The sequence below is a fragment of the Rana temporaria genome, chromosome 4, assembly GCF_905171775.1.
Source record: "Rana temporaria chromosome 4, aRanTem1.1, whole genome shotgun sequence".
In the NCBI taxonomy this organism is placed as follows: domain Eukaryota; kingdom Metazoa; phylum Chordata; class Amphibia; order Anura; family Ranidae; genus Rana; species Rana temporaria.
Window position 1 is genome coordinate 98,007,927 of NC_053492.1, and position 26,866 is coordinate 98,034,792.

General features: G+C 44.9%; 1 protein-coding gene across 1 annotated transcript in view; it reads left to right on the forward strand.

Annotated features, from left to right (window-relative positions):
* PXDN (peroxidasin) overlaps nucleotides 1-26,866 on the forward strand; it is a 185,246-nt gene that overhangs the window by 24,874 nt on the left and 133,506 nt on the right. The window lies entirely within an intron of this gene.

The following is a 26,866-nucleotide window of genomic DNA, read 5'->3' on the forward strand; positions in this document are numbered from 1 at the left end:
GATCAGTCCGCAGATATCCGCTGAGCCGACGGATGACAAGCTCCTCTCTGCTCACTTAGCGGGGAGGGGCTTGTCGGGCACCGCTGTCTCCTATGGAGCGATCTGATGAAAACGGACAGCATGTCCGTTTTCATCAGATCTTATCCAATCCGCATGGACGGATGGGGACGTGCCCCCCATACGTCTATTTTTAGGGGATCGGATGTCAGCGGGCATGTCTCCGCTGACATCCGACGCTCCATAGGGATGCATGGAGCGGCCGTTCAGGTCCGCCGTCAAAACTGACAGGCGGACCCAAGCTGTCCGTCGTGTGAATGAGGCCTTAGAGGCAGCAGGGGGACAGATGCTGCATCCACCTAGGTTAGTCTGTATGCTTTGCGATTTTGAAATCTCAAACTTCTCTTTTTGAAGCTCAACTTCAGGAAACTTGAAAATGATCCCTTAGGCCTCTTTCAGACGAGGCGGACTACAGAGTCCTCCAGCTCAGCGGGATATCTCTCTGCTGATCTCCTCTGAGCCGATGGATGACAAGTCCCTCTCTGCTCACTGAGCGGGGAGGAGCTTGTGCAGCGTCAGATCTCACCTGATTCGCCATGAACCGATGGTGACGTATTGCTATACATCTGATTTTGGCGGATCGGGTTGGATGTCAGCGGACGCTCCATAGGATTGCATGGATCGGCCGTTCAGGTCCGCCGACACAAAACTGACAGGTGCACCTGAACGATCCAACTGTGTGAAAGGGGCCTACATGTTACTAAACTCAGAACCCTGCATTCAATATATCTGGTCTCCCACAGAAAATTCTATTTTTATTTTTATTTTTTTTACCACAAATATGAAGCAGAATATATATTGGCCCAAACTGTGGAAGAATTTTTTTTTTGGGGGGGGGGGGGGGTTGTATTAATTTGTGTGCATTTAGCTCTGCCTTGAACTCTGCATTGCAGACGTGGTGACCATTATCACCGAGACAGAAGACGAGGAGTAATAGAGCTTTAAGGTTGTTGCTGGAAGAGGAGTAGGGGGAAATCTTACACGGGGGGACACCTGCTGTGGTAACAATGGCCAAAGGTGGGATTTCCTCTTACATACAGGAAAGCAAGTGGAAATCTCCTGTTACATCCCTGGGATAGAAAGTGAAAGCAGACATGGCAATAAATACCTGACAGATCTTCAACCTTCTGTTCTCTATTAAAAAAATTGTTTAGCTAGAGTTCCATTTTCAGTTTTTCATCCAGACATTGATTTAATGTAAGTTGGAGGGTTTAGTAGTTCTTTATTTTTCATACTTTGTTAAATATGCACATATGTTACATGTGTTTTTTTTTTCATTTGGCTTCTTTACAGTGAGGGGAAAAAACGTATTTAATCCCCTGCTGATTTTGTACATTTGCCTACTGACAAAGAAATAATCAATTTATAATTTTAATGGTACAGTAGGTTTATTTTAACAGTGCGAAACAGAATAAAAACAAAAATATCCAGAAAAGTTTTACATTGATTTGCATTGTAATGCATGAAATAAGTATTTGACCCCTTTGTAAAACATGACTCGGTACTTGGTGGCAAAACTCTTGTTGGCAATCAGATGTCAGACGTTTCTTGTAGTTGGCCACCAGGTTTGCACACATCTCAGAAGGGATTTTGTCCCACTCCGCTTTGCAGATCCTCTCCAAGTCATTAAGGTTTTGAGGCTGACATTTGGTAACTCCCTCCATGTTAATACTGGGCACACTGAAACAGACAGGTGTGAATCCAGCCTTGCATGTTAAATCGTATGAGCCTTTAAGCCTTGTTAACAAGGGGTGTGTCAATGCGTACTTGTGTGCGAGGGCCATGCTTACCTGCACAAGTATGCACAGATGTTCCATGCATCCTCATGCAGGCACTTCCATTGATGTTTATTGATGTGTGCGGGCACGTGACCCTGGACGCAGACAGTGGGCCATGCACCCACACGGATGGCAAATTTGGAGCAGTGACTGTGTCCCTGCAGCTGTTGCGTACTGATAGACCTAAGTGTGAATGCCTGCACAGGGATTCGTGCAACCCCTGTGAAAAGAGCAGGGTAAACCGGACCCTCACGCAGGGTAGGCAATGATATGCCCCATGTGAAAAGTTTTATTGGTGGTGTTTACTAGGGTTGCACCGATACCGAGCATTTGCACGAGTACTTGTACAAGTGCTCTGATGCTTGACCCGATACCTGGGCAGTCACGGGTGATCAGTACGGTGGTGGGGGGAGTTATAAGCACCGATCTCCCTGTATAGGTTTCAATAAAGCAGCTGACAGCTGCTGCTTCACCACCCTCTCCCCCCCCCCCCCACTTTGCCCCGTGGCCTTTAGCTGTTGAAATCTATACAGGGAGATTGATGCTTGTAACTCCCCCCTACCGCTGTACCGATCACCCTGGACTGTCCCACTGTGTCCTCCTCTGTGTGCTCCTCTGGCCCTCCTCCAGTACCCCTTCATGTCCTCTGTGCTCCTCTGGTCCCCCTCTGTCGTCCTCCAGTCCCCCCTGCCCCAGATCTGTTAGGATGGAGAGCGGAGGGAGGAGACAGTAAATCTGTTATTTTCCGGCTCCTTCCTTTTCTGAATGCATAGTCAGTGATCATTGACTGTCCATTCATAACTGAGCATAGTAAACTGCTTACGATGTCTCAGTTTATGAATGAACAGAAGCCGTGGTCTCTTGTCCATTCATCTTCAGTGCAGCTGAGGCTGCAGAGAAAGGGACTGGGGAATCTCTGTCCCTTTCCATGTCTCAAAGTGGAGATGTCAGGGGTCCTGATATCTCACCAAAGTAAATCAAAAAAGGATGGGGGAGAAGGGGGAGGGAGGAACACAAACACAAAGAAGGGGAAGGGCAGAGGGCAAGGAAAGGGAAGGGTAGGACACAATACACAAGGAAGAGCACTCACATTGGACACATCCGTATATGGTAAAAATAAGGAAAGAACACAATCACTGGAGTGAATAAAGATCGGACTTTGAGGCAAGGCGGAAGTATATATAAAAATAATTATTTATTACAAAAATAGAAAAGTACAGAAATACAAAAATATAGCATTGAAAAAATAAATAAAATAGAACCATCTAGATTAATAATTCATTAGTAATAGACAAATCCTTTGAAGTCGCCTACGCGTTTCGCCATTGGGCTTCTTCAGGACGAGACAAGCAGGATTTTTTGACAATATATAGACATTGTTTTATTATCTAGTACATCGTGGCCAGTGTATTCATCCAGACTACTCCGAGCATTCCACAATAAATGCTGAGATATCGGAGAGTCGATTTAATGTCACTTCCAATGGTATCAGAAAAATTGATTATCAATAGTCCAGGTTAATTACATCTATGGTGATAATCCCATGATGTCAAGGATTGAGTAATCAAATGGAAAACCGAAACAGGGTTGCAGGGGTTTTGCCAAGAAATCACCAAAAGAAAGAAAGCCCCATTCTAAGCAGTCTTGTAGTAACCTGTGCTGTGTACTAGCACAAGCTGTTACCCTGGAGCACACGCGGACTTTCTCTACTAACAGAGCGTTTGGCTATCTGGACTCTACTGTCCTTTTGTGTTGAGTGCTCAAACTATGTTTGGATCTCCACTGCATTTGTGCCTTTATCTGACTTTGTGAGAACCTGCCCCAGCTTTAATTCTACTACAGGACTGCTTAGAATGGGGTTTTCTTTCTTTTGCTGATTTCTCGGCAAAACCCCTGCAACCCTGTTTTGTTTTTCCATTTGATTACTCAATCCTTGACATCATGGGATTATCACCATAGATGTAATTAATCTGGACTATTGATGATCAATTTTTCTGATACCATTGGAAGTGACATATATCGACTCTCTGATATCTCAGCATTTATTGTGGAATGCCCGGAGTAGTCTGGATGAATACACTGGCCACGATGTACTAGATAATGAAACAATGTCTATATATTGTCAAAAAATCCTGCTTGTCTCGTCCTGAAGAAGCCCAATGGCGAAATGCGTAGGCGACTTCAAAGGATTTGTCTATTACTAATGAATTATTAATCTAGATGGTTCTATTTTATTTATTTTTTTCAATGCTATATTTTTGTATTGCTGTACTTTTTCTATTTTTGTAATAATTATTTTCATATATACTTCCGCCTTGCCTCAAAGTCCGACCTTTATTCACTCCAGTGATTGGGTTCTTTTCTTATTTTTATCTCACCAAAGTAATAATAATAAAATATTAAAAGGTAAAAAACACTGACAACCCCCCCCCCCCCCATTAAAAAAAAAAAATGTGAAAATAAAATAAAAATAAACTACTGACAGTCCATTGCCACATGACATTAAAACACGTATCGGTATCGGCGAGAATGGGGGAAGGGAGGGAGAATCGGTACTTGTACTCTGTCTTCAAAAAGTGGTATCTAGTGTTTACAATCATTTTAAATCTGCACAAAAGAGAAGCACCCCCAGAGCTGAGTTTGGAGTGATGGAATCCTTGAGTTGAAGCTTGTATGTACGGTAATTATAGTGATTGGGTTTAGAATACATCATAGGCCTCATGTTGCTGAATGAGGAAATCCATTTAATCTGAGGAAAACGCGTGTGTGTCATTTACAGAAAATGCACACATCTGAGTGGATTGTGTTTATTTAGTACATGGTATGATGTCAGCCTACGCTGAGCTCCTTTTTCACCTTTTTTATTGAAATGCATTGAGCCAAATCTGGAGGAAACATTCGATCCTCCATTCGTCTCCTTGTCACACTGCCAGCTGTACAAACAAATCTTCATTTCCAAATATTCCAGGACTGTTTTGCCAGTTAGGAATGATGAAAGTTCCCCCACCTTCCTTTATTGTAAAAAGCAGTCAGTCAGGATGATAAATCTCACACTTTATTGTGTGCTTTCAGATGTGTCTTAAAGAAGACGGTTTTATTCAGTGTGAATGGAAAGTGAGTGACGTTGTTCAGGGTTAGCAAAATAACGGTTGTGTCATGTGTACATTTCATCTGTACACGCTGTATTGTAAGCTGACAAGAGGCACAATGTGTCCGTCTGCTGTAATGGTAGGGTACCTTTTTTATAGGCTTACCCCCAAAAAACGAAGGCCCGGATTCACATAGGAGTTACGACGGCGTATCTCCAGATACGCCGTCGTAACTCTGAGTGCGGGCCGTCGCAACTCGGCGCCTGATTCATAGAATCAGATACGCCTCACAGTTGCCTAGATACGAGCGGCGTAAGTTTCCTACGCCGTCGTATCTTAGGGTGCATATTTACGATGGCCGCTAGGTGGCGCTTCCGTATATTTCCGCGTTGAATATGCTAATTGGCTAGATACGCTTATTCACTAACGTACGTGCGCCCGGCGTATCAAGATACGTCATTTACGTAAGACGTACGCCGGCGTAAAGTTACCCCTCATAAAGCAGGGGTAAGTCAAGTTGGGTATGGACGTCGGAAACTTACGAACAGCGTCGTCTTTTGCGTAAGTCGTCCGTGAATGGGGCTGGACGTAAGTTACGTTCACGTCGAAAGCATTGACTATTTGCGGCGTAATTTAGAGCATGCGCACTGGGATACGTTCATGGACGGCGCATGCGCCGTTCGTTAAATGCGTCAATTACGTCGGGTCACGATTCATTATCATAAAACACGCCCACACCAGCCGACTTTGAATTACGCGGGCTTACGCCGGCACAGTTACACTACGCTGCCGTAACTTAGGGCGCAAGTTTTGTGAATACGGGACCTGCCTCACTAAGTTACGGCGGCGTAGTGTATCTGAGCTATGCTACGCCCGCCTAAAGTTAGGCGCATCTACATGAATCTGGGCCTAAAGGTTTACCACCTGCAATAGACAACTGTGAATACTTAACCTCTCTGGAGGTAGATGAGTCCGAACTCCTTTGTCTTTAAAGGGGGTTGTAAAGGTTTGTTTTTTATTTTCTAAATGGGTTCCTTTAAAGTGGATGTAGACCCAATTCATGGAATTTGAGCTGGACACATATATCTGCAGTATTTTGGTCTCTCTCTCCAAAGAGCCAAGTCCCATAGCGCTCTCCTGACCCGTTCCTCAGCCTGATACCTCTTGACAAGTTCTCGGACACATCAGATAAAAGCAGCCTGACATTTCTGTCAGGGGAGGTTGCTATAAATAAATTTGCAGGGAGCTGGTCCAGTTACAAAAGACCTCTGAAAGTCTCTGCCTATGATGAGAGGGGGTGTGTGACTTTTCTCCAGTCAGCAATTTTAGCTATCTTGGCTGTATGCCCAGACATCACACTCTGTGTTAAACAGGAACAGAAAATTTCCTAACACGATCTGAACGTTCTAAACAGTATATAAATGTGAAGACAGCAGATATGGATGTAAAACTTATGTAGGGAGATTTGGTTTATCTCTGTGTATCATCTGAGGCTGTTCACTTCACTGGGTGTATGGGGGGTTTACATCCACTTTAAGCTACTGCATTGTTGGTTCACTTACCTTTTCCTTCAATTTCCCTTCTAAGGCCTCATTTCCACTGGCGTTTTTACAGCCACGTTTCTGAGCGTTTTTTACAGCTTAAAAACGCCTGTCCATGTTATTCTATGGCTTCATTCCCACATAGGCGTTTTTGAGCTGCAAGTGGCATAGACGTTTTTGAGCTGTAAAAAAAACGCGGGACCAGGGCGTTCTGAAGCTCCAGAGTAGAGCTGTAAAAACGCCAGACGTTAAACGCAAAAACGCTCAAAAACGCGACCGCGGCATTTTTAAAGCTGCAGCTCACAAAAAAAATTTTTTTTTTTTTTTTTTTTTTTTTTTTTTTTTTTTTACAAAATAAACATGGACAGGCGTTTTTAAGCTGTAAAAAAGCCTAACAACAGTGGCTGTAAAAACGCTAGTGGAAATGAAGCCTAAATGTTTTTTTTCTTTGTCTGAATTTACTTCCTGTTTCTCCTCAGTAAGCTTGTCCCCATCACCCGAGCCGTTCTGGCTGGGGGGTTAGTCAGCCAGAACAGCTTACTGAGGAGGAACATGAAGAGAGAAATTCAGACAAAAAAAAATCAGAAGGGAAAGGTTAGTTAACCAACAATGCACTAGCTTAAAGGAACCCATTTAGAAAAAAAACATTTACAACCCCTTTAAGGCTGCAGTCTCCCACACATACTTAATATTCGGTACTTCCAGGAGTGTCAAATGCTTGAGTTCCTCACCGTGTGCTGCAGTTCCTTCCACTGACTCCTGAGGACAAGAGCAATGTAAGAAATGAATGAATGAACCATCACCACCACAAATAACAGTTACAAAGATTAAAATTTCCTGTGTAGGTTACTTTTTATAGCAGTTTGCTCCAAACTGTGGCTGGATGCAACCCCTTACCTGCCCTTGTGTGGCCCCTGGGGCACTCATACATCCACTGACACCAATAATAGGACTATATTCCTGCTACTAAAACCAATGATTGCGCATTGTTTACTCCCACTGATGTCAGGGCATTTTCTACTCCCACTGGGCCCCCTAAAGTCTGTGGGACAGTAAACTGGCCCTTTGCCCTGGTTTATAGAATGTTACTTGTAGTATGTGTAGCGCTACCCCCTCAGGAGCCGCTGGTTGTTTTGGGATCGGCGTATTAAGTTACCTCTAATCGTTGTCTAGGGGTGATTGTACTGAGTAGAGCAGTAAAAGAATGTCCAATCAGCGAGTAAGGTTTTCTGAATGCTTTATTTCTCGGCCCAACACGACCAACATCAACATGAGGTAGACAGAAAAGGTTGATGAAGCAAGAGAACTTTGCGGTATCAGGCTTGGATTAGAGGAAACCAATCCTGCTCTCAGTAGTAGTAGATACAGTTCGTCGCCACTCTAGTCAGAGTGGGTGAAGTGCCTCCGGACAGACACCTGCCACAAGCCTGGCAGCCGAAGTGTCACTCCAAAGTTGCTGGGAAGAACAAGTCACTGCCACTGACTTGGCTCTGGTTTTAAATAAGATGTCAGATGAGGCCTCTGCCACAGGCTCAATGCTGACAATGGTGAACAGCAGAGCGAATCCTCCCCAGTCTTTCTCCTTGGGGTCACCGACTGACAGTGCTAAGGTTATCTGTCAGTGTTCGGTCACCCAGATCCCCGATGGTTCGCTCAAGCCTCTCAGACAACCCGCCTCCGGGTTCTGCCCAATCCGATCCCCCACCGCACAACACATAGCTTGGGATCTCTTCAGTAGAGCTGGGGACCCATTAAGTCACTGGGGCCCCCAGTAGCATCAGCCGCTCCAGGCCGTGAGGGCCCAGAGTCGGAAACTCCGCGTTGCGCGCAACCCCAGGCCAGGTAGGCCATAGTGGTGGGGCCCGCGATGTGCGCACACCCGGAACCCGCGAAAAGCCAAGAACAACGGCTTCCGCCACAGAAATACTCCTCCCCAGCATGCCCTGCGAGGGAAAACTCCTCTAATTGGCTGCTAAGAAGAAGCGGCTCCGCCTGGATCCCTCCGGCGCCACCTGCCTCCCAGGGGTGGCACCTCATCCCTAGAACGCAGTCTGGCACACAGAACAAACCAGATTTGGCGACAGCCAAATTTTACATAATTCGGAATGAGAGCAAATTATCTCTCTCATTCCCCCACTAACTTTAGCGTAGCGCCTTTACTGAAAGTAAGGGGGCACTACATAGGGTTAAGACTTTAATTTCTGTTCCCTTCACTTAAATAATGAGGGTTGCATCTGCCTTAGAGACTAAGGGACTTGGATTTTCAACATTGCAAAACATATATATCCATGCTGCATTACCGAAACTGCCCATAAACACATACTAGTTCAATCGCGCATTAACATCACTTCTCTACAGATAGTTCCCTTTAATGCTGGGTTCATACTGCCGCACAGAAGGGGTCTGGTGTGTCCCTGTTCACCGTTTCAGGTCCGTTTTCAGTCACAATTTTTGGCTGAATTCGGACCTGAAATGAACCAGAAGATGCACACGACTCCAGTGTATTTTGCATCGGAGCCGCTCCGGAGATGTGTAATCGGCTCCATAGAGAGCCGGTCACAATCTCCTGACATAGAGATTGGATGCAGGGAAACCCATATTCCAATTTGCAGTAGTGTGAACCCAGCACTAAACCACCTGACCCTAATTCAGGCAAACATTTGTGCCAGTTTTTGTTAACATTACTGACATGCAACACACTTGCATGTGTGGTAGTTAAGACCAGATGTGAATTATATTTTCTAGGCAACGCATAGAGGTGGGGGTAGTTAAAGGATATGTAAAGGTTTGTTTAAAAAATAAACAACAAACATATAATACTTACCTCTTCTGTGCAGTTGGACAGAGTGGCCCCAATCATCGTCTTCTGGGTTCCCTCAGCGGTGCTCCTGGCTCCTCCTCTTCTCGAGTGCCCCCTCGGAGACCCGCATTCCAAGGGGACACCCGTGCAGACGTGCTCCCAAGTCCTGCTGCTGTGGCGTCCATTGACGCAGACAGCAAGACTCAGCCCCGCCCCATCATCATTGGATTTTATTGACAGCAGTGGAAGCCAATGGCTGTGCTGCTATCAATCTATCCAATCAGGACCCGAGACATCGGTTGGAGCTGTTGTTCTCGTCCCCATCGCTGGAAAGACCAGGTTCAGGTAAGTAAAAGGGGGGGGGGGGGGTCTGCTGCATAGAATGCATGAAAGTGAAAAACCACAAGGGTTTACATCTCCTTTAAGATCAGCTCTGTTCTGAGAGACGTCGGTGCTAGGAGTGGACAATGGTTGTGCTGGGAAGCTATCATGAAAGCACAGGGCTCTATCCCTTGTCCCAGTCAGCTGTTGACCAGGAGATTCCCAAGCTCAAAGCTAAATGTAATCAAGGGATACTGGGGATGTCCTTACCCAAAAATAGCAATCCTCATATTTGGGAGATGACAAGCTTGGAGGGAAGGTGGACCTGATGGGGAACTAGACTCCACTCCTGCAATGCCTATGGGGTGTGCAGAGCCTGATGGGAATTGTGAAATGAGTTCCCCATCAGGTCCACCTTGCTTTTGGTTGATGGCAGTTGGCAAATTTGAAAGCCGGTATTGGACTGAAATATAAATAAATATATATATATATATATATATATATATATATAGATAGATAGATAGATAGATAGATAGATAGATAGATAGATAGATAGATCCACCCACTGTCATGCACTATCAATTAAAAGGAAGGCAGGCCTTATCTGTCTGTGGGACGGTTGCAGTGGATGGAGCACACTGAGGAAACCCGGATATTCTGACTAAATTATTAAAGGGTCACTAAAGGAAAAACATTTTTTTGCTGAAATGACTGTTTACAGGGTATAGAGACATAAAAGTTAACTGATTCCTTTTAAAAATGATTACAAATTGAATTTAATCTATCATATAATGTGCCTTTAGTTTCACTTTCGGTTTTAAAGGTACATACATGAAGTTCCGGGTGAGAGGTGAGTCGGGAAGACTCACAGAACAAAAACAAACAAATCCAGGGCAGTGTTTTGTTTTTAAAATGAATGATTGGTTCTGAGGAGTTTTAGACACACAGTAATGACAGCTTAGACCACCGTGAGAAAGCTCCCAGTATGATGGTTATAAGGAAACGGGCAACTAGGAAGTGTGGAGATCACAGCAGAATTACAGCAACTTCAAAGCAAAAACGAACAATGAGGACATGAAACCAGTACTGCAGTACGGTAAAGGAAGCTATTTAGCTAAAAATTTTTTTCCTTTAGTGACCCTTTTAGCATGTCTTAGGACACCCTTCTTCCATATACTTCAATCTAACACTGTCCATGCTAAAAGGCTGCTTAGCTGCCTGTCAGAATGCGAGAATAGTGGCTGTATCTGATTGGATGCAGGAGTTGTTTATCCAACAGTTTTCTACCCAGGTCCTTCAGTTTTTCAATCGAAGGATGCCTGCTGGTAGGATTCTGTCAGGGCCACCAACGATTCAAATTTACATCTGGGACCAGCCAAAATTTGTTCCGTATATGGGCAGCTTTATGTAGTCTTTAGGTGAAATTTCCAAGCCCTGCTGTATCAAGTATCAATGGCTGGGAAACCGTACTGATCTAAGGTGGTCATTTCTGGCTGTAATGTAGCGTCTTATATTGAGTGTTGGATACTAAAACTGGTGCACACAGTCTGGTGTAGCTGTGCATAGTCACCAATCAGCTTCTAGGTTTTGTGTCAACACTTAAAGCGGGGTTCCACACAAAAAGTGAACCTCTGCTTTTCGAAACCCTCCCCCCTCACATTTGGCACCAGGGGAAGGGGGTGCAGATACCTGTATAATACAGGTATTTGCACCCACTTCCGAGAATAGACTCCCTCGGGAGTCACACCCCTCCCCTCACTGCCTTCTGGGAAACACACTGGTCCCAGGAAACAGCGGGGACCAGTGAGGATGCGCTGCGCCACTCGCGCATGTGCAGTAGGGAACCAGGCAGTGAAGCTGCAACGCTTCACTTCCTGATTCCCTCACCGAGGATGGCGGCGGGGGCAGCCGAGAAATGAGTGATAGCTTGGCTTCGGCTGCCGACAACGCGGACACCCTGGACAGGTAAGTGTCCATTTATTAAAAGTCAGCAGCTGCAGTATTTGTAGCTGCTGGCTTTTAATATATCATTTTTATTTTTTTAGGTGGACCTCCGCTTTAATTGAACAAGCTGAAGTTAGAAGCTGATTACTGTTACTATGCGCAGCTACACCAGTTTCTGCATGCACCAGTTTTAATAAATCTCCTCCGTTACATTTAGTAAGGCTGCTTTCACATTGCAGCATTGAGCCGCGGTGACGGTATAGCCGCGCTACTTGTAGCGCGGCTATACCATCGTGTTTACCGCGATATTCAGGCGCTAGCGGTGAGGTTTTAACCCCTGCTAGCGGCCGAAAAAGGGTTAATACCGCGGTATTACCGCGCTTTCCCATTGATTTCAATGGGAAGGCGCGGTATAGGAGCGGTGAACACATCGCTCCTATACCGCGGTAAAGATGCGGCTAGCAGGACTTTTGGAGCATTCCTGCTAGCGCACCGCTTCAGTGTGAAAGCCTTCGGGCTTTCACATTGAAGACTACAGGGCATGATTTTTCATGCGGTATAGCAGCGCTATTTTTAGCGCTGTACCGCATGAAAAACGCCCCAATGTGAAAGGGGCCTTAGATACAACGCTACAATACAATGTACTGCCCAGTGTAATGTTTTAGATCGGTGGTCATCAACCCTGTCCGCAGGACCCACTATAACAGGCCAGATTTTAAATATTAATATAAAAAATATATACTGCGCTCATCCAATATAGTGTCAAAAGTGGCAGCCAACACAACAAAGGAATAAATTGTGTAAACAAACAAAAAATAAAAGTGCAGCACCAAGCATAAAGGTAAGGTTATGAGGATAAAACGCCACTGAGAGAAGCTGTTCCCCATCCACTGGGTTGATTAAGCGCGTTTGACCCACCATCGTACGGTGTTCCTGGGTCCACCACATCTGGTAAGGGTATTTAATCTCTTCTCTTCTTACCCTGTTGATTGAAAACCTCTCTGAATGGGATACGGTTACATTGGGAAATTAACAGACATTATTTCTCTCATAAGCTCTGATGGCTGGATTCATTTGGATGGACACTATATACACAATTTGATCGTGTTTCACAAATTTCATTATTCACTAAGAACTTTAGTATTTCTTGTTGCTATTTTCACATGTCAGATGTGTACTTGGATACATCGCATTAGCGTTTTATCCTCATAACCTTACCTTTATATGGTTAGGCTTCATGCTTGGCGCTGCACTTTTATTTTTTATAGATTTTAAATATTACCTTGGGGAGATGCAGACTAGAATACTGCAATCACTGAGCAGCAAATGATATCACCTGTCATGTATTTCAGTTATCTTGCAAACCTGGCCTGTTAGTGGGCCCTAAGGATGGGGTTGATGACCACTGTTTTAGAGCCCTTTCACACGGAGCGGATCCGTATTGATCCGCCCCATGTGTGTCCGTCGGGTCAGCGGGGATCATCCGTAAATCCCCGCTGAGCTGTCGGCGGACAGGGTGGTCCCCGCACACTGTGCAGAGACCGACCTGTCTTTCCTCCGCTCTCCCCTATGGGGAATCGGATGACTACGGACCATGTGTCCGTATTCATCCGATCCGATCCGCCAGACGGAAGAAAAATAGGGTTTTCTTCCGCCCGGAAAAACGGATCTTGACGGAGGCGGATCTTTGCGGACGTTAGCGGATGCTCAATCCGCTAACGTCTGCAATCCCATAGGGAATCATTACAAGTCCGTAAACGGACCGTTTGTCCGTATGTGTGAAAGGGCCCTTAGAGTCACACATGAATATAAATATGACATCTAAGGCTATAGTTGAGTCACCAGTGATATTTGTGTGAATTGTGGTCTGTAACAAACATAAAGGGAGTTGCATTACAATAAAAATGCCCCTGTCATGTGTCTAGCATGTTGTGAATCATGGTCGCCTGTGTCCTATGTCTGGCATATGCTGAGTCACGGTCTGTCCTGTAGTACAAGATACACTCCTAAAAATATATGCCCCTTTTTTATCAAGCCAGCTGGTTGAGATTAGAGTAGATTTTCCCACTACAAGCCTGATTTCAGATTACAGCTGGTATGTGATTAATGTGTGATATGAAGGTAGTTTAAACTAGTTTCATGGCTTTCAAGAAATATAAAAAAGAAAGTTTAGAGTTGTGAAAGGGCCTAAGGGGGGGTTTATGTCTGTGCCTGGAAGATTTATGCATGTCCTGATACCGTGCCTCTAAACTATCTGGTAATTGCCCTTTCTACTTTTGTGTGTGTAAGAGGTGTGATGGATTAGGGTGGTGAGAAGTAGTGAGTGGAGGAATCCTGTATGAATGCACTCACTGCCTGCACAATGCAGATGTCTGTTTTATTACTTTCAGGTACAATGAGGACCCAATGTGGGAAATGGACACCCAGCTGTGCGTAGGACACGTGTCTCTTTTACGTCCTGGTTTATTGTTTGCTAAATGAACCTTTTTTTTAAAGAGAAACATTGGATATCAGTTGCAGTCTGTCAGGGGAATTTATTTATGTGTTCAAATCTGCTATAATATTGCTTTAGGCCCCCAAAGAATTATGTATTTTCTAAAAGCAGTAGAATAAAAATGTTTGCTGCTACAGTTTCTTTTTATATTGCATGATATTTGCACAATTGTTTATCAAAAGCATATTAAATAAAATACACACAATATAATCTATTTTAGGTAGAATAAAAAAAAGATGCGGTTGCATCAAGTAAATCAAAAAACAAACATGTCGAGACTCAAAATTGCGTGCACAAAACTTTGGTACCCAGCAATTTTTTTTATATGTGAGGCCCCATGCACACGGGAGGATTTATCCGCGGATACGGTCCAGCGGACCGTTTCCGCGGATAAATCCTCTCGAGGATTTCAGCAGATTTTAATGCGATGGAGTGTACTCACCATCGCATCGAAATCCGCCCCGAAATCCTCTGGCGATGACGTGTCGCGCCGTCGCCGCGATTATGACGCGGCGACGCTGTCATATAAGGAGTTCCACGCATGCGTTGAATCATTGCGACGCATGCGGGGGATCCCTTCGGACGGATGGATTCGGTGAGTCTGTACAGACCAACGGATCCATCCGTTGGGATGGACTTAAGCAGATGGATATGTTGTGCATGTCAGCAAATATCCATCTGCTGGAATCCATCCCAGGGGAGATTTATCCGCGGAAAAAGATCCGCTGGCGTGTACACACCATAGGATCTATCCGCAGAAACCCATTTGCTGGGATTTATCTGCGGATGGATTCTATGGTGTGTATGGGGCCTGACACTTTAAAAGTCCTTACAAGTTTATCAGTTTAGAGGTTTTTTTTTAATTATAGATCTAGAATTATTGCTCTCGCTCTGGCATTTGCGGTAATACCTCACATGTGGCACAATCATTGTTCACATACACATGCAGGCCCCACATGCATTTGCGTATTTGTGGGAAGGAGGGGCTTTTTTTAATTTTTTTTTTTTTTTTTTTATGTATTACAATTTTATTTTTGTAATGCTTTTTTAAATTGAAATATGTTGCTCTCACAAGGGACCTAACAACCCCCCTGTGTGATAGCATGGTGAGTGACGGGCTGCAGTGGAGGGCAGAGGAGACATCTCCATAAAGAACTATAAAGCACAGATCATACTGAATTAGCTGCTTACCCCGCTACAGCAGTCAGGAAATGAGAGCTCTGAACCTGGAAGTAATAAAATGCTTGTCGCTTCCGGGCCCATTCATCACAGTGGGGATTGGGAACAGATGTTCCTCTTGCTCAGTATGCTAGAGTGGCTTACCGCTGTCCCGGGCTCCCTGGAGGAACAGATTCCCATGGACTGGCAGAGACCTGCACTAGTCTGCTCATGCATGGGGGGTGTCGGCTGAAATACTGCTTTCTGGGATGTGGGTTAGACATCCCAGTTAGGAGTCTGTCATTCTCATGTAGCATGTCCATAGTCTCTGACCATCTCTTCCCATAGCATGTCCATAGTCTCTGACCATCTCTTCCCATAGCATGTCCATAGTCTCTGACCATCTCTTCCCATAGCATGTCCATAGTCTCTGACCATCTCTTCCCATAGCATGTCCATAGTCTCTGACCATCTCTTCCCATAGCATGTCCATAGTCTCTGACCATCTCCTGTAGCATGTCCATGATCTCTGACCACCTCCCATAGCATGTCCATAGTCTCTGACCATCTCTTGTAGCATATCCATAATCTGACTATCTCTCGTAGCATGTCTATAGTTTCTGCAGTCTCTGATAGTTTTCTGTAACATTATGTTTACTATTCTGTGCAGCTTTTTGGTAATGTCAGGGGCTGCTCTGGAGGCCAACTACATCAAATAAGTTGACCACTACTGCTATAGAGATCCAGATGGGCAGACTTTGGAATCCCTGGCATGCAGATATCCATTTAGACTGGAATTTATCAGGATACCAGATTACCAGCTACCAGGAATTTTACACAGTGGTATTCCCTGGTGCAGGGGTGCCCAACCAGTGGCCCGCGGAGCCGTGGCCCGCAACCTCCTGTTCTGGGATAGCGGGTTGGTGAGCACAGATCACATCAGAGTTGTGCCAATAGTAGATAAAGCAGGCGGTGGAGGAAGCAAGCGGCTGCGGAGAAGAGTCACATAAGCCAATTCTTCATGTAAAGCATGGCCTCCTGTCACAGGTGGAGTAAGGCCAAATGCACTCTGCCTGGGACAGCAATAGCTGGTCATACCTGAAATGAAGACTGTTTGGTGCACTTTCAGAAAGTGCACCAAACCTGCAGGATATAATAGAAGTCTATGGCAAAGTGCAGGAAAGCCACAGGCACACAGCGCTGCATTCACGGTGTGGGTAAAACGCAGTGCATCAGTGTGAAAGCAGCCTTAGGCCCCTTTTACTCAACTCAATCAGACCCTCCACTTTACACTTGAATAATAAACCATGACTTGACCGGTTTGAAGGTTGGAGCTGTATTTGTGGCTTTGGTTGGTAGCATTCACATTCTGCACTTTCCTGCAATGTGAGTGAGGCCCCGTACACACGACCGAGTTTCTCGGCAGAATTCAGCCAGAAACTCGATCGGAGCTGTATTCTGCCGAGGAAACCGGTCGTGTGTACACTTTCGGCCGAGGAAACCGACGAGGAACTCGTCGAGCCAAATAGAGAACATGTTCTCTATTTTCTCGTTAGTCAATGGGGAAACTTGGCTCGCTGAGATCCTCGGCGGCTTCACAAGGAACTCGACTAGCAAAACGATGTGTTTTGCCCGTCGAGTTTCTCGGACGTGTGTATGGGGCCTAAGCCTGGTGATGGTGCCTGCAGTGAGTAGAAGGGCCTGTCCTTGATATTCCAGAAAGGGAACGGGTGACCAGGTGTGATTACCTAGACTGTTCCTAAATGAAGTGAAAGATTTCCTTGTGACTGGTGCATTTTAATAGTAGCTAATTTTTAACTCTACATGAACCCCCCCCCCCCCCCCCCCAGGCCTGCTGCTGCCTGAGTGGTCTGCAGTCAGCTGTGAAAACACTTAACCTTGCTGCTTTCAGACCTGCCTCTGTCTATACTCAGCACTACCTCTGCATACACCTATGTCGTCATGCCTGCTTATGCCCAGTCACACCACCGTCTTTGAATTCCTGCCCTGTCTGCCATGAAACCTTAGATGTCGCAATCTACATATAAATCATAACGACATCTGCTTATGTTATAATTATAAGTTCTGTTTTTAGATATACTGTACATGCGGATGTGATTGCTTTTTAAATATTTTACGGTTTGGACACCGTATTTTGCCATAATTGAACTATTTACTGTTTAACCACTTAAGACCCTGACCATTATGCAGGTTAAAGGGTTTGTAAAGGGAATTTTTTTTTTAATCTTAATAGCTTCCTTTACCTTAATGCAGTGCTGTTTTCATGTCCTCATTGTTCGTTTTTGCTCTCAAGTTGCTGTAATTGTTCTCTGATCTCCACACTTCCTGGTTGTCTGTTTCCTGATGACCACAGTACTGGGAGCTTTCTATCTGTGGTCACTAACGTGCTCGCCCCCGTCCTCGGGACTACAGCAGTGCGTCATGCTCGCTCTGCACAGCATACAGACTTCAAGAAGGTGTGATTACTGTGTGTCTAAAACCCCACAGCACCTCCCCCCCATTGGATAAGTTTAGTTTTCCAAACCATCACTGCCCTGTATGGCTCTATGGCTCTGTGGCTCTGTATGCTCTGTACAGCAGAGAGGCAGGGAACAACATGCAAAAACAAAACTAGAAACTACAGGTACATTATATGATTGATTTGTATGCATTTTTAATCGTTTTTAAAAGGAACTATTATGTCTCTATACCCTGTAAACAGTCATTTCAGCATAACATTTTTTTTTTTTTTACAACTCCTTTAAGGACCTTGCCACTTTTTGCGATTCGGCACTGCGTCGCTTTAACTGACAATTGCGCGGTCGTGCGACGTGGCTCCCAAACAAAATTGGAGTCCTTTTTTTCCCACAAATAGAGCTTTCTTTTGGTGGTAATTGATCACCTCTGTCTCACCTCTTTCTTTTGAAAAAAATGCAATATTTTTTACTTTTTGCTATAATAAATATCCCCAAAAAATATATAAAAAACTTGGTTTTTCCTCAGTTTAGGCCGATATCTATTCTTCTACCTATTTTTGGTAAAAAAATCGCAATAGGCGTTTATCGATTTGGTTTTCGCAAAATGTATAGCATTTACAAAATAGGGGATAGTTTTATTGCATTTTTATTATTAATAGTTTTTTTACTACTAATGGCGGTGATCAGCGATTTTTTTTTTTTCGTGACTGCGACATTATGGCGGACACATTGGACAATTTTGACACATTTTTGGGACCATTGTCATTTTCACAGCAAAAATTCCTATAAAAATGCACTTATTACTGTGAAAATGACAATTGCAGTCTGGGAGTTAACCACTAGGGGGCGCTGTAGGGGTTAAGTGTGACCTCATATGTGTTTCTAACTGTAGGGGGCGGGGCTGGACGTGTGACATCACTGATCGTCTTTCCCTATATCAGGGAACAGACGATCACCGACACTGCCACAGAGAAGAACGGGGGGCAACGGCGGCCATCATGCCATTCTGCCAACGTATATCGGCGTGAAGGGGTCCTTAAGTGGTTAAACAGCCACACTCGCTTATTAAACGTGATACACAGATGAGATGCATAAAGGGGGAACCGTTTTATCCGCCAAAGGAATTGTATTTCTGTTCATCCAGTCCTGAGATTTCCGCACCTTTGCCACACAAGCCCTATCTGGCAAGGGAGGAGATCTGCTGCAGTTAGAGGTGTTTGAAAGCTCGTTGTTTGGAGTCTGAGGATTTGACTGCATGAATAAGGCAGACAGACATTCTTCATCTTAACTCTTAACGAGTTCCTTTGAATCCTAAGGTTCCTCCAGAAGTTTCTAGAGGTTTCTTGAGCTTTGGCTGATTGACCTTCCATTTGATGAGCCTGAATAGTTCCAGGCTCAGTGCCACTTGGGAGAACCAGTTCCATGACACTGTGATCTTTTAGCCACCTGGGTGCCATTCTGACTACCGATACCACTGTAGGGGTGGAATTCTTCCCACATAGCCACCAATAAAAGGGTACATTTTTCCCCTGACCCCAATAAATCAGTTTTAGAAGTTTCCAGAGACCTGAAAATGATTTTAAAGTTTCCCCAGGGGCTAAAAAGATTGAGAAAGGCTTATGGGAAGAATTCTTACACATGGCTTTTTTTTCTTACTAGAGGATGCCTACACATTTTTTTATTTATTTTTTTCACCTTCCTCAATCCTGTATGTGATTTTCATCATTATGGTTTTTCAACAAGATGGGAAAGAATTAGTAGTTAACCCAGTTCACACTGAACATATGGTGACGGAATTCACACGGAGATGGTTACCTTCAGGGAAAACTGTGCTCCAAACAATCGCCTGATCACAGGTAAAGACAGCTAATGTTGCATGTAAATCTCAGCCATTCCAGGACTCCAACTATATCTGCTTTCTCAGTATCCATCATGTTAGAAGACCAATGGGAAATCTTGGGAGACAGATAAGGGCAACCCATTTTTAGTTGGAAAATTTAACGTGCACATAAAAATCGATTGCCTATATCCTTGGATCTATACCTCATTATTTGCTCAATTTGCGTTGACATATTGGCAAACCTCTTCAGTTAGGAACATCTAACAATGAGGCTACTCCATATCTACATACCTCTGGCACCACTGAGGCGCTTGAAGTTTATTGACTTCCTATGACTAAGAGAAAATGTGACAACAGATCCTGACTTGTGAACGCTTTAAAATTAAAGAGACACCAGCTACACAGAATTGGTTGTGATCAGAGCATGGAAATGGAAAGAGATATAGAAGCCAAAAGCAACTGTTTGGAACTATTCCATAAGACTACAGTAAAAAGTAGGGTTGTCCCGATACCGCTTTTTTGAGACCGAGTACAAGTACCGATACTTTTTTTTCCTAGTACTCGCCGATACTGATACTTTTTTTTAATGTCATGTGACCGTTTTTTTTATTTTATTTTTTACAATTTTGTTGTGTTTTTTAGGGGGGGGGGTGGATTGTCTGTTTTTGTTTTATTTTTTTTATTTACATTTTATTTTAATTTTTTTTTTTTTTATATTTATTGCAATTTTTTTTTTTTTAATCAGCCCTGTTGGGGGTCTTTGAAGAGATATCAGGGGTCTTAACAGACCTCTGACATCTCCCCTTTAAGACAGAGAAAGGGACTAAGGACACAGATTCCCCAGTCCCTTTCTCTGCAGCCGCAGCTGAAATGAATGGAAGGAAGCTCCTCTCCATTCATAAACTGAAGCATCGTAAACACAGGTTACGATGCTCAGTTATATGAATGGACAGAGTCAGTGATCACTGACTCTGTTCATTCTGAAAAGGTAAGAGCCGGCTTTAGCGGCTCCTACCTCCGCTCTCCATCCTGACAAATTGAGGGAGGAGAGAGGACAGTACGGAACACGGGGGAAAGAGATCACAGCACGGAACACGGGGGAAAGAGATCACAGCACGGAACACGGGGGAAAGAGATCACAGCACGGAACACGGGGGAAAGAGATCACAGCACGGAAAACGGGGGAAAGAGATCACAGCACGGAACACGGGGGAAAGAGATCACAGCACGGAACACGGGGGAAAGAGATCACAGCACGGAACACGGGGGAAAGAGATCACAGCACGGAGCAGGGGGGAAAGAGAGCACGGAGCAGGGGGGAAAGAGAGCACGGAGCAGGGGGAAAGAGCACGGAGCAGGGGGGAAAGAGAGCACAGGGAAAAGAGAGCACAGCACGGGGGAAAGACCGCACAGAGCACCGGGGAAAGACCGCACAGGGGGAGAAGACTTGCAACTCCCCTGCCTGCCCAGGAATCGGCTGAGGCATCAGAGCATTTCCCCCCGAGTACAAGTACTCAGGGAAATGGTTGGTATTGGTACCGATACCGATACTAGTATCGGTAACGGGACATCCCTAGTAAAAAGTGTTTTGCAAAGGCTGCTTATCTCTCACACCCGATATCCAACCCGAGGGCCACATGCAGTCTTTTTGGCATGCCCAGTAGTAAGTAATGGGAACGTTGAATGGCAATGAGCTTTAGTAGTAACGTGTCCTCTGCCCCCAATTGTCTTCTGCAACTTGTCTCCAATCACACCTGTAGTAGGTTTTCAGCCTCTCAAAATGTGATAATTGTATGTGGTCTTCTTAATAATGGGGGATCTGCTTAAAGTACAAGTTAAAGCGGGGGTTCGCCCTGTTAAAAAAAAAAAAAAAGTTTTTTTTTATTAGACCATTAAATTCGGCATCGTAGCGCGAGCTACGGTATGCCGGTCTTACATTTTTTATGCCCGTACTCACTGCGGTATCGCTGATTGAAGAATCCGGGGAATGGGCGTTCCTATGGTGAGAGAAGGTGATTGACGGCCGGCCCTGGCACGTCACGCTTCTCCGGAAATAGCCGAAATAGGCTTGGCTATTCACGGCGCCTGCGCATAGCCTGTGCGCAGGCGTCGTGAATAGCCGAGACCTACTCCGGCTGTCTTCGGGGAGCGTGACGTGCCAGAGCCGGCCGTCAATCATCCTCCCTCTCCATAGGCACGCCCATTCCCCGCGGGAGTCGATTTCTTCAATCAGCGATACCACAGTGAGTACGGGGATTAAAAATTTAAGACCGGCATACCGTAGCTCGCGCTACGATGCCGAATTTAATGGTCTAATGATGGAAAGGAGGGTGAACTACCGCTTTAACCTTTTTAAACATACTAGATGAACCAACACCCTGTACATCTCCCTGCCCCACTATACTTAACTCCATGGGTGATGAGTTATCAGTGCCCATTCTGCCGCTGCAGAGTTCCGGGGATGTGAAATTGCTGTTTTTCTCTCTTCTTTCTGCGGGGCTCCAGCACAGATAATTGCTCAGTTTGTCCTGGAAGCACTGCAGAATGAAGGAGAGTGGGAATGTCAGATTTTCTAGAATGCAGTACTGGGTGCGTGGGCAATGACAGCTCCCCACCCACAGAGGCAAGTACAGCAAGGACCAGGGGGGGTTGGGGTAAGGTATAGGTTGATGGTTAGTTCACCTTTTTTATATTTTTTGGGAAAAGGTGAACTGACCCTTTAAAAGGGTTAGTTCACCATGTCTAGTAAATTGTCCTCCACTGCTTTTAGATAGTGGTTGAATATATGAGCATAATCTCATTGCCTTTAGGGCACCAATTCCTCTGTCTCACTGCCCTGGTGATTAGGGATGAGCTTCGTGTTTGAGTCGAACTCACGTTCGACTCGAACATCTTATGTTCGACCGTTCGTCGAATTACGAACTTTATGGGCTGTTTGCGCCAAATTCGAGTGGCGTGTTACGGCCCAAAATTCAATGCGGCATCGCAGTGCATTTCTGGCTGATGATTGGCCAAGCATGCACTATGACCTGCATGCTTGGCCAATCACAGCTTGCAAAAAACGGAGAGCCATAATTGGCCAAAGCCAGGGTGGCTTTCGCCAATTATGGCTCAGGGGGTTTAGTACACGCCCCACACTATAAAAGGCCACCTGCAAGTCGGCCTTTTGTAGTGTTGCGGTGGTTAAGACAGAGAGAGAGTGTCATTTATTGCAGTTAGATAGAGCAGGCAGGCAGACTAGTCAGTTACAGTGTGTAGAGGATATATATGCACCCCAGGTGTTGTGTATATATATATTTATACACTGTATTGAGTTTAGCTAGATCAGCTCTTCCTAATTTACTGACAGGCAGGCAGGTGATTGTGCTAGCTGCAGTATTCTCACGTGGTGTACTGTCTGTGTCCTCTGCAGTGTACACCCAAAGCTACGTGGTGTGTGTGTACTGTCTGTGTCCTCTGCACATTGTGTACCTAACGTAAAGCTGGTGTTTCTCATATTTATTCCTAGAGTCAGGGATCTGCTCATATTAATACTACAGGCAGAGGATATTTCTTCAAGTACTTTCACGTGGTGTACTGTCTGTGTCCTCTGCAGTGTGCACCTAAAGCTATGTGGTGTGTGTACCATCTGTGTCTGTGCTATTTTTCTTAATGTTTTTCATCCATATTGCAGAGACTAGACATTACATTAAAGCCGCAAGCAGTTTTAAATGACTTTTTTTTTTTTCTTACAGTAATCTCATTTTGTGCAGGGACAGTTCTAAACACGCGCCACTACAGTTTTTAAAACTTTTATTTCCATTGATACATGTCCCCTGGGACTGAACCCGTTTTACGACAATAACTTGCATATTAGACTTTAAAATGAGCACTTTTGAATTCGAACTTTCTAGCCCTATAGACTTCAATGGGGTTCTAAATGTTCGCGCAAGCGTTCGGTCCTTTCGAAGGTTCTTGTGCGAACCGAACGGGTGGGTGTTTGGCTCATCCCTACTGGTGATCAGCATTACCAGCACTGAAATAAAAAACATGTTTTGAGATTGTACAAGAACTTCACTAAAGGGAAAGTTTATTTTTTTAAAGTAATTCCCTCTCACTTCCTGTTGTGTCTACGGACATGAAGAAATGGGAAATCTCTCCAGTTGGACCCGGGTGACAAATTCCAGACAAGGTTTTAACTTCAATATTGAGACAATCCACACCCAGGACATAACGCATATTTGGGAGGAGCCTGACATTTCTCAGGAAATTTTTCTCCCAATACTGCAGCAAAAATACAATAAGCTTAAAGTCAATTGTTAAAAGATCTAGGCGCAACACGCCGTCTATCCTCTTCCTCAAGCTTCTTATCACTCTTAGCATTGGGGAGTAATGACATCAAATCGATGAAATCATTATTCCAAATTTTCTCTTTCACATTCATTGCCAGGTGAAATCCTAAAGGTGAAATTTCACAAGGTAAGACTTCTTTAAAACAATTGTCAGGTATAGGATTCTGAATCTTATCTCTAACCTCGCAAGTGTTTGTAGTCAAATCACTCCAAACACTTGCAGTTGCATTTGTATGTACTGTAGCAGGCTTTAAGGAATCAGTTAACCTGTCAATTTTCATCAGTAATTTAGCAATTAGGCTGCTTTCTGATAACTCACCAGCAGGGGCTGCGGGAGCACATGAAGCAGCTGCTGCTTGACTTGACCTCTCATCCTGTCTGCTGTCAGCCCTCGCCGTACCCAGCTGATCCAGCCTGGAGACATGCGAAGCTGCTGGACCCGCTGCACTTCCTCCTGGGACCTGTGGAGACAAAGGAATATTTCCTCCCCTAGTCGGGGAAACTTTTGCCGAGTTCCTACCACCTCTCCCCCGCCCAGGGGATGGCGAAGCGTTCTTGCGCTTTTTCGATACCTTCCGGGCACCACTTTCGATGGCTCTGACGTCACTCCCGACCTCCTCCTCCGAGCGGAATACCGGCATCTCGCGAGACACCTCCGACGTTGACGGTCGCTCCGGCGGACGGTTGCGCTGGGACCTGCGGGATGGAAGAGAGAGCACATCGAGCGGGGGCGGCTCGCGAGGTGACGATACCTCACCTTCTTCCCGGCCGTCCGTATTCACGTCCCGGACGCCTTCGCTTTGCTCCACCGCATCCGACTCTTCAATGCCCGACAGGCATTTCTTCAGCCACTCTTCCCCGCCTTCGGTCTCCGCTCTCTCCAGTATCTTCTGCACCAACGACCTCATCGCCTCAGACGCCAGCAGACTCATCACGACAGGAGCTCTTCAATTCCTCAGGTAAAGTGCCTGACTGGCTTGTGAGGAGGGGGTTTTTATACCCCCTGCTGCACGTGTATGAGTCATACAGTACACGTGACTTTCCCGCCCAGAAACACCTGTCTCTGACGTTCAAAACGTGACCTTCCCGCCCAAACTTCCTCACAATCCCTAAGCCTCCTATTAACCCTTAAAAACCCCTGTAGTAAAAATGGGATAGCCACAATCCCATGCTGTGGGCACTAAACATGCCCCCTTGCTCAGGTGTGTTGTATGGCAGCAAGACTTGATTTAAGATTTTAACTTCACTTCACCATCCAAAATGGGGAACAAAAAGTTTAAGCAATCTCTGAACTGACAAGGTGGAGATCAGGGCGATACTGCCCCTCTTCTCCACCTCATCCAATCAATAAATACAAGGCGTCCTATGATTAGTGACGATGTCAAGCATACAATACTCTAGGGATCAGTGTGCAGAAGGGAAGACCCTTGCAGAGAACCTGAGGAGGATCCAGAAGATTGAAAATATTACTGTAGTTATGCTGACTACTACAGGTTTCGAAGTTCCCCAGCACTCAATATGCATACTTTGTCAAGTTGGACCAATGTACACATAATGCTTTGGGGGTGTTTTTCTGCTAGGGGGGCAGGACAACTTCTCCATATCAAAGAGAGGATGGACTGGGCCATGTACTGTCAATTTCTGGATGAGAACCTCCTTTCCTCATCCAAGGTGCATTGAAAAGGAGTCGTGGATGGGTATTCCAGCATGACAATGACCCAAAACACAACGGCCAAGGCAACAAAGGAGTGGCGCAAGAAGAAGCACATTAAGGTCCTGAAATGGCCTAGCCAGTCTCCAGACCTTACTCCCATAGAAAATATGTGGCTGGAGCTGAAGGTTTGAGTTGCCAAATGTCCGCTTCGAAACCTTAAAGTGGAGTTCCACCCATAAATATAACATTACATCAGTAGTTTTAAAAAAATGTCATTAGTCCTTTAAGAACATTTTTTTTTTTTAGATGCCTTTAAAGTGTTGTTGCTAGGCAGAATAGTTCATCTTCCCTCTTCCTGCACCTAGGTGCTTAAGCTTCCTAACCTACACAGCACAGACTCCTGGGAATGTAGTGGGTGTAACTTTCCAGGAGTCTGTGCACTCCCCAGTCTCGAAGAATCATGTGACTTGGACAGTACAGGTGCTGAAACCTGATCTGAAACCTATTACACTGCTTGTGCAGCACTGAGCATGTGCGAGATCTACAAGGCTGAAATCCAGGAAGTTATACAGTCTGGCTTCATGATGCCCACACTTAAGATGGCCCCAGTCAATTTCTATTTTATAAAGTGTCTAAATGCTGTAACAACCTAACAAAACGGACCTTAGTTTACAGACTAACTTTACTAGAATACATTAAGCTTGTGTATTACAGGGCTATTTATATTTAAAAAGTGAAATTGTGGCCGGAACTCAGCTTTAATGACTTGGAGAGGATCTGCAAAGCGGCATGGTACAAAATCCCTCCCGAGGTGTGCAAACCTGGTGGCCAACTACAAGAAACCTCTGACCTCTGTAATTGCCAACAAGGGTTTTGCCACCAAGTACCAAGTCATGTTTTACAAAGGGGTCAAATACTTATTTCACTCATTACAATGCAAATCAATAAAAACAATTTTTTTTAAATGCATTTTTCTGGATATTTTTGTTGTTCTGTCTTTCGCTGTTTGAAAATAATCCTACCTTTTTTAAAAAATTTCAGTCACTGCAACTATGAAATACAAGTAATTCCTGGATTGTAGTCTGGTACTGATGTTGGGTACATTTTATGCCACCCGTTGTTTGGTGTACTTGTATACCCATGCCATGCCATTTTGGGGACCGGGTACCGGCCGTATGTCCCCTGGACCCAAACTTGGCACACATATAGCCCTCTCTACAAGTGTGCAAAGTTTGGTGTCTAGGGGACCTACGGCCGGGGAGCACCGATTTTTCAAAGTCGGGCACCCCTTCTATATACTCCCATATTAAACATAAGTCTAGGCATGGGCACAGTGAGGTATGCACATGGGCACAGTGAGGCATGCACATGGACACAGTGAG